Source organism: Tachypleus tridentatus, chromosome 4 (assembly GCF_004210375.1).
Source record: "Tachypleus tridentatus isolate NWPU-2018 chromosome 4, ASM421037v1, whole genome shotgun sequence".
In the NCBI taxonomy this organism is placed as follows: domain Eukaryota; kingdom Metazoa; phylum Arthropoda; class Merostomata; order Xiphosura; family Limulidae; genus Tachypleus; species Tachypleus tridentatus.
The window spans coordinates 34,209,226-34,218,459 of NC_134828.1; positions in this window are offsets into that span (position 1 = coordinate 34,209,226).

Sequence of the window (9,234 nt, forward strand, 5' to 3'; positions counted from 1 at the left end):
TTGTTAAATGTGTATTGCTCCAGTCCTGCCTGTTCTTTAAATTTGTAGAAGATTCTCCAGCGTTATAATAAACAATGTATATATGTACGTAAATACCAGTATTGTTGGGCCAACTGAATTTTCGAGAATCTCGCCTAATGAATGTAAAAGATAGCCATCTCAGCATGTGGGTAGACAGTTTAATACTGTTGGTCTGCTATAGTTAGTAAGTATACTATAAACTTCGGAAGCTATAGTTGTGACCAAAGTTTATTAATCGGAAGACTACAGATTTTTGCCCACGAATGTTTATAGGTTTAAAACATCACAATCTGCAGTGAATTAACTTCGAACGTTACTACTTCTACGAAGGCATTATATATTTTCGTCAAGGTAAAAAAAAAACAGGTGTGAATAAGGTAGCTTCTTTCCCTTCAAGAGAAATGTATCTGTGCATCAACATAGATTTAATTCGCTTTCTGTAAACCGTCGATAAAAAATTCAGTTCCAGACCAGAGAGAAGACTCGGTATTGTTTGTAAGTTTGTCAAACTGTTGTATATAAATTGTATTGTTGTTGGTGTATTAAGATATATTTGCGTTAAGAAAGAAAATTGTGTGTATCATTCTTCTTGGCAAATATAAATTTGATACAAACTGACATTTAATTAACTTCTAAATTAAAATTAAAATTTACGGCTATTTGAAATTGCGATACGCTAACATAAGTAACATAACAAATCGGAGATTCGACCGAAATTAATTATAGTATGCAACATTATCAACAAATTTTCTTATCAGCAGAGGCCTCATTATTTGCTGATAGTGAAGAGAATATCACACTGGATCCATGTCAAACTAATAGTTTCTACTACATTTTCTGGATAGCACAAGCCAAAGTTTATGGATATATGCAAAGACAGTGCTAACACATGAGACCAATAAGAGATATTCAAAATCACAAAAAATGTACAAAGTTGTACAATGTTCGCAGTGGAAAATGCAACTGTGAATAAAAAATTATGTCTGCCGAGTTATTTCGTTAAGTGACAAACGATATGCGATGTTTAAAATATCACTGTATCCAAGGGTCCTAAAATACCTTTCCCCCCAACATGTGACTCTACACGCCTATCTTGATGTACGACAGCACACATTAAAGGTGAAAATTTTCTAAATTCCTGTTGTTTATCTATTCGATCTTTATTTATCAGTTTTGAATGCTGATTTTGTGATACAAGTGGTAATGTTAACCTACTTTTTCTCAATTAGAAAAACCTGTTTAATTGTTTGTTTTTTGAATTTCGCGCAAAGGTACATAAGGGCTATCTGCGCTATCCGTCCCTACTTTTGCAGTGTAAGACTAGAAGAAAGGCAACTAGTCATCACCACCCACCGCCAACTTTTGAACTACTTTTTCACCAACGAATAGTAGGATTGATCGTTACATTATAACGCCCCACGGCTGAAAGGGCGAGCATGTTTGGTGTGACGGGGATTCGAACCCTCGGATTACGAGTCGAGTGCCTTATCCACCTGGCCATGCCGGGCCAAACCTGTTTAAAGGAACAAATAGTTTTATTTTATGAAAAGTAAACATATTTACTAGTTTATCCTTACAAACATGTATACTTAAATCGACAAGTTGTTGTACATTATAAACCAGTCCTATGTCCATATTTCTAAATTTCCATCAACGAGTGATATTTAACTAAATGTGTAAAAAAAAACAAAAAACATTTTTTCTCAATGCAATCCTCTACTTTATCCTACAGAACATTTTTCACATAGTGAAGGAGTTGCTTGTTAACACTGATGTGGAAGGTGTAACCAAAGGCATGTTTAGACAAAATACATATTTCGTTATTTAGTCAGTTTATGGCAAATTATCCGTTGATAGGAAAAACATATCAGTCTTTCCGAGTGAAAATATTTATACAACAATATTGTTAAACGACACAGAACCAGTAAAAGAAAGCAACATTTCAATCTACTCCATAGAAATATAACAACTCTCACAGACGAGGATTTAAGACGGCATCGATTTCTGAAGATATATCCAAGGCAGTTCATTCATCTTCAAAACTATGGTTACAAACGAAAGCCCTCTAACAAAAAAAACACTGTGTCAAAGATGGTCATACTTCTTAATGTATAAGCAAAATGTTGAATTGTCGAAAGTTCACAAACTTTCAGCTATGTATGAAAACCAAAGGCTGTTGGCTTGAGAAGTAAAACTGAAATAATTAGAAACACAGCAATTCTGTTAGACCATATCTCTTAAGTTCCCCATCCTTTATCCCAAATGTATCTCTAATAGATCCTTATGCATTTGGTCTGTTTTAATGTGGTTTGAAAGACGACGTCTACTCATAATGGAGGGTCTGTGGAAAGTTTATTAAGACATGTTTTTTTTTTTCTAAAATGTAGAATATACTGCAAAAATCCTGAGAATAAACGATATCACATGTACAAAATTATGTCCATCAGAATGAACGTGACCAATGATGAAGAATATATTGTTTGATTGTTGTTATGTGTAGAGCCACATAATGGACTATTTTGTTCACTTAAGCGTGAGTACTAAAATCCAATTTTTAACATCAAAAGCCCTTAAATTTACCGTTGAACTACAGGGGCTGAGTGAAATGGTTCCAAGGGTTGTACAGGACCAATAATGTTGTTCTTATAAAGTGTGATTAACTTTCGGTATACATATTTACAGAAGCAATAGTTATAGGCAGGTCGTAACAAAACCATCAGTGTATTTCAAAGAAATGGTGAGCATTAACTTTACGGAGATTAAAAGCTAAAACTGGGGTTCAGTTCACAGAAGTAGATACAGTGCAGAGAATCCATTGTGTAGCTTTGCGTTAAAACAATGACAAATTTTATGCTCAGATCGGAAGTTATAACAATTAATGTAATACACTGAAAGTATTTGGGAATATGTTTTAAAAAGAGTTAAAATTAATAAGTGCACAATATATATAAACTTACATTTTGTGGTTTGTGTACCCCTCTATATCTTTTCAAAGATAATTTAACCCAAAGTTTGAGTGCCTGTGCTTGTAAAATAGCTAATAATAGGTAATTGAAAAAATAAAAGAAGAATTAAAACAAAAGCTAATTTTTTGAAAGGCATGTGAATCTTCAGCAGGAAAAATTAACTGCTTTCGTAAAGTGAAATATGATACACCAAAGACAATAACGACAACAGAAAAAAAGTGTGATGACAATTCTACCGTATTTTTGATGTATTAAAATATATATATCAGTAGACTTTAGTCTAATTACATTTTCAAATCTGAATGTTGACTTTTTTTTTGTTGTTTGCAGAATGGAAAAGTGCCCGGCATGGCCAGATGGTTAAGGCGCTCGACTCTTAATCTGAGGCTCTTGGTTTCGAATCACTCTCACTCCAAACATGTTCGCCCTTTCAGTCATGGGGCATTATAATGTGACGGATAATCTCACTATTCTTTGATAGAAGAGTAGCTCAAGAGTTGGCGGTAGGTGGTTATGCCTTTCCTCTAGTCTTAAACTACTAAATTAGGGACGGCTAGCGCAGATAGCCCTCGTGTAGTTTTGCGCGAAATTCAAAACAAACAAACGAACTTGATGACGAGAAACTCACTTGAAATAAAAATGTATCTCAGAACGGCTGGTATGGGTATTAACGCTTTTATTGATAATGAGAGAGCAACATTTCGACCTTCCTGGGTCACTTTCAGGTTAACACCCATACCAGCCATTCTGAGATACAATTCCGTTTCTGATTTGAAAGCAAATATACATGGTATTCATACCAGTGGACTACAGAAATAATTAAATATTTTGTTTGTTTTGAATTTCGCGCAAAGCTACTCGAGGGTTATCTGCACTAACCGTCCCTAATTTAACAGTGTAAGACTAGAGGGAAGGCAGCTAGTCATCACCACCCACCGTCAACTCTTGGACTACTCTTTTACCAACGAATAGTGGGATTGACCGTCACATTATAACATCCCCACGGCTGAAAGGGCAAGCATGTTTGGTGCGACCGGGATTCGAACCCGCAACCCTCAGATTACGAGTTGAACACTTTAACCCACCTGGCCTATATGAAGGAAGACAGCTAGTCATCACTACCCACCGACAACTTTTTTTGCTACTCTTGAACAACGAATAGTGCAATTGACTATCACATTATAACATTTCCACGGCTGAAAGAGTGAGTATGTTTAGTACGACAAGGAACCGAATCTGCGAAATGTAGATAGTGAATGGAGCGCCCTAACCATCAAGCCATGCCAGAACAGAACCAAAGAACATAATAATCCAAAGAACAAAACCGTAGTGATATTACTATGCTTTAATTAGACTCATGCCACATTACATCAACAGATCGCTAAGTTAGGATTATACTTAAAGTCCAGTAAAAGCCATGGCTTAGACCTTTGAAAACTAGGCTTTCAAAACTTGAACTGACCTCCCAGGAAACAACACGTGTGTTAAAATAGAAACCGTTTGTTTGTTGATAATAAACAGTCTCAATAAACTTATTAAAATTATAGATTATTAAGAAGATAAATTAAAGAATGAACATATGAAACCTGACACAATAGTTTTAATAAAATGGCCTTAGTTGGAGTTTTGCAAAATATAGATTTTCCAATTCATATCGTAGACGACAAAGATTAACATTTTTTAAATACCCGATAACATCTTATGAACTCTATATTCAGTTATTTATCAGCCTGTGATTTAACTTACAGATTTGATATAAAACTTATTCTTGTCTATGTAATAAAATAGCCCATAACTGCCTTTCTAATTCGAATGGAACCGAGCGTGGCCTGGTGGTTAATGTGCTTTAGTGTAAAGTTAAAGTTCCGCGATTCACATCTCAAATCATGATTAACACTGTTAGACCACAGGTGCGTTATGTGAGTGACCGTCATATCACACTGTTCGGCCCAACAAAAGTATCCCAAGACTTATTATCAGGTGATGTGACGGGCTGCCTTCTCCTTCGTTTATTACTTCAAGATTAGGGATGGTAGCCTAGACCAGATGGACCTCGTTTAGCTTTGAAAAAACATCAAAAAACAAACTTATTTTGAAGTAGAAGCAGGAAACTACCATCCAATTAAATAATTCTTCAGTACTGTAATCTTTAGTTGTTCGCGCTGTCTCTGAGCCTATTACTCTTTACAAAAAAGGGCACAGATTAAACATAATACACTTTTCTACTAAATAGTAACATCCGACACTATTACCTTTTAAAACGCTGTTGCTAGTTCTTAACACCAGGTTGACTAAGTTTATGGATGTGAAGAATGCTCCTACTCATTGAATAAAGTTTAGTACCACTAACGCATTCCTTTTAGCTTCTTGCATTTTTAACCACCAGTACATTATTTTGTTACACAACTTAAGAGACTTTGTTGAGACCAATAGATTATGGTCTCTAAACTACACTGACCATTTGTTTGATGGAAAACTTTCTACTCTGTATTTTCTTAATTTAATTACAGTTTTTACAGCCGTTTCTTTACGCCAAACATCCTACAAAGATTTTAGTCATATATATACTTTTGCCACTGAATCTTTAGCCCTAATTACAGTATGTAAATACATCATCATTTCGGGATCTCTTTGCCAGAAAATTAGAATTGTTAAAAAATCTTCACTGTCGGATCTTATTGTCAAAACAGTTAGCTTTGCTGCCTATGTTTTCGTTACAAACGTATTACCTGCAAGGCCTTTTTATCGAAAAGCATTATAACACATATTTTCACTGCAAGGCCTCATTCTCAGAAAATTATTATTGTTATATACGTATTCACTGTAAGGCCTTTTTTGCGAGAAAGTTAACATTGCTACACATATCTTCACTGGAAAACCTTTTTATAAGACAGCTAGCACGATTACACACAACTTCGCTGGAAGGCCTTCTTTTCAAAAAGTCAGCATTGTTAGACATGCCTCTTCTGTAAGGTCCTCTTTTCAGCTCCGTTTCACACACCTTCACTGCAAGGCCTCCTTGTCGAAAACTTAGGACTCTTACACACGTTTTCAATGTAAGGATTCTTTCACAGAAAATTAACATGGGTAAACGTATCTCCATTACAAGAACTCCTTGTCAGAAATTAGCATTTTTTCACTGTGAGAGCTTATGAGAAAGTTAGATTATTCCACATTTCTTGACTGGACGGCTTCCTTAACAGAAAATTAACACTGTTACATACATTTTAACCACATTGTCTTGGTTTCAGAAAGTTAGAAATGCTGCAAATATCTTTACTGTAAGACTTTCATGTCAGAATGTTAGCATTGCTCCCAAAAAAAAAAAAAATTATTGCAGAACCATCCTGTCGGAAAGAGAGTATGCTTCCTTAACAGAAAATGAACATTATAATGTATATCTACACTACAAAGCTACTTCCTTGTTAAGGCGATTTTTAAAATATGTTGTTATCATAAGTATAAATTAATTGTTAGCTACTGTCAAACGCTATTGTTCATGCTATCTAGCATGGTGTCTTATACTTACAGAATTAAGAAGAAATATTTTTGCGGCGTGTTCTATCATTTGAAGGGTTCTTTTTGATGATTTGGCGAAAATAATACCAAGTCCAGTCTACTTAACCAAAAGGAATTCATTTATTTCTTCAATAATGTTTGTTGCATGCCACTTTCAGTTTCACCCAGTTTATAGGCATAAGTTCACAATCAAACGTTCAACAACAACTCTGAAACTACTATATGCATAATACACTAAAAATGTTTAATAGAAATTCCCTTGACTGATAGCAGACGTTGATTAATTTATTGACTATCTAACAGAAATACTAACTCTTACTGAATAACTTTATTTAATCAGTTTTTCGCATGAGCAATAATTATTCAATTTTTCAAACGTTGAACTCTCAATGAACTAAATAAACACTTCACCTTGTGTACTCATCTCCAGATATTAATTGAAGTTACTGCATTCTTTCTAGCTGTTTTAGGACTACTAACTTTCTTTATCTTAACATCATGCGTCCTCTAGCAAACATCCAAGTTTGAAAGATGAAAACAGCTTACAACAGTATCAAGACCGTGGGCCTTTGTCTGTGATGACGCACAATACATTTGACGATTTGCTCATTGTAAAACCTTTCCCCATTGTGTCGACATCTGGTGTCCTAATTACAACAGTTTCCAGCAAAACTAGCTTCAAGCAATTTAACAAGAAAACTCAAGATGGCTTCTATTTCTATGCTAAATTGAACGATTTTTCTTAAAAAGGGCTTCTGTCAGCTATGAATATGTTGATCCTATTGGAACTGACCACATTCCAGAAATCTTCGTCGTTGTTTCTTCGGACTACATTTAGATAAGGCAATTGAGGAAGGTCTAATGCATCTTCAGCAAGCTGAGTTGTCTCTTTTTATCTTCACTCTATTTCTCAAATTATTTCTTGATGCCTTAATCTGTGAGATTACTTCAAAGTATTCAAAAAAATAGTTAATGTTCACTCGTGATAAATAATTCTTTCTTTCCTACTATGGATTGTGATGGACAGAAACACGGACAGCTTGTTGTTGTTGTTGTTTTGTAATTAAGTAAAAACCTACACAATATGCTATCTGTGCTATGCCCATCACGGGTATCGAAACCCGATTTTTAACGTCGTAAATCCGCAAACATATCGCTGTGCTACTAGGGGGCACGAATAGCTTACCCTTCATCATTGTCAATATTATTTAGTCTCAAAGTGAATTTGATATCTTCCTCACCATAATATGCTTTCTGTAGTTAGAAAATGTGGAAGTAGTCTTGTAAACTAGGCATCCCCGAAGGTTGTAGTCATGAAAACTGATCTTCAATATATGGTAAATGTAGTTCTAGGAGACATTACTAGGGTGGCAAAATTGGAATGGTCTTGAGTTTAATTAGTCAATATTTAATTGATCTCAATGTCAAACGAGTACATTTTTTTTGGTCGAGTTATTTAAATTCTCTGTTACATCATTAGACTTTGTTGACAATATAGGAAACACTGAACTTTCTGTTAAAAAAAAAAAAACTTATTTATAAGCCTACTAATATACCATGACAATTAACAGGCATTTTGTATTCTAGGAAAAACTAACTTGATTTTTCCACTTCAGTTGCTAGAAAAGAATTTGCTTGTCGTTATTATTTGCAAAACTGAATCTTTTTATCTTTCCATTTTTGTGAACACTCACATCAGCCGTACCAGTAGCGCGTAAAATACTCTGAATAATTAGAAGTGTCTACAATAAAAACAGCACTATACATTTTTAAAACTTGTTACTAGGTTTACTTTGCAAAGACAAAACCATCCTATGTATCAATTAAATGTCACGAGAAGATGTTAGGTATTGAATAAATAAAGAAATATTTATTTCATTTTTGTGACGTGTGAAAATCTTCGATAAATACTTTTACTGTGAAAATGGTCCTTTGTATGTGTGTGTGTATCTATCACCCAGAGTCTCAAATTTGGTAATTTTTTTAGTCCAGTAAATGGAAAGTGTCCGACAGTATACATGGATTATTTTATTTTTGGATGTCTGTCCGAAAAGTGGGATATTTTATCCTCTGGTGTAGAGTACATTTGCACTTGTTTTCATTTTAAATTTTGGCTTTGAATTTAAAGACACAAGTACTTAATCAGTTTAATGAGTAAATTATTACCTTTCACAAAGCAGGATCAGGATTTGTAATTTGCATCTAATGAAATCATTAGAGATTTAAAAACGAAAGAATCAAGGAAGGGAAATATTATCTAACATTGTCCTTCATGGAATTTTTGCTTCCTTAACGAATATGTTCAACTTATAATAAAAATAACTATGAGTATTAATTAGCACATAAACCTAGCCCATAAGCAGTCCTAGTAAATCAACAAAGAATGTAGCTGAGACGTTAGATCTCTCAACAGAAATATTTTAATAAACTATCGCATTCATAAAATGACACTCTCTGTCAAAAAAGTGTCAGTTGCAACAATAGTTTTCTTATGCACGTGTCTGTTGTTGCAAAATATTATGTTTAAATTTGTTTACGTTATTATGACGTATTAAAGCCCAGGGAACTCAAATCCATAAAAAGCTTAACTAACTTATCTTGCACATAAGTATATTTTAATTAAATCATCAGAAAATGTTTTTTGACTTGGTTTGTTTTTAATTTCGCGCAAAGCTACGCGAGGGCTGTCTGCGTTAGCCGTTCTTAATTTAGTAGTGTAAGACTAGAG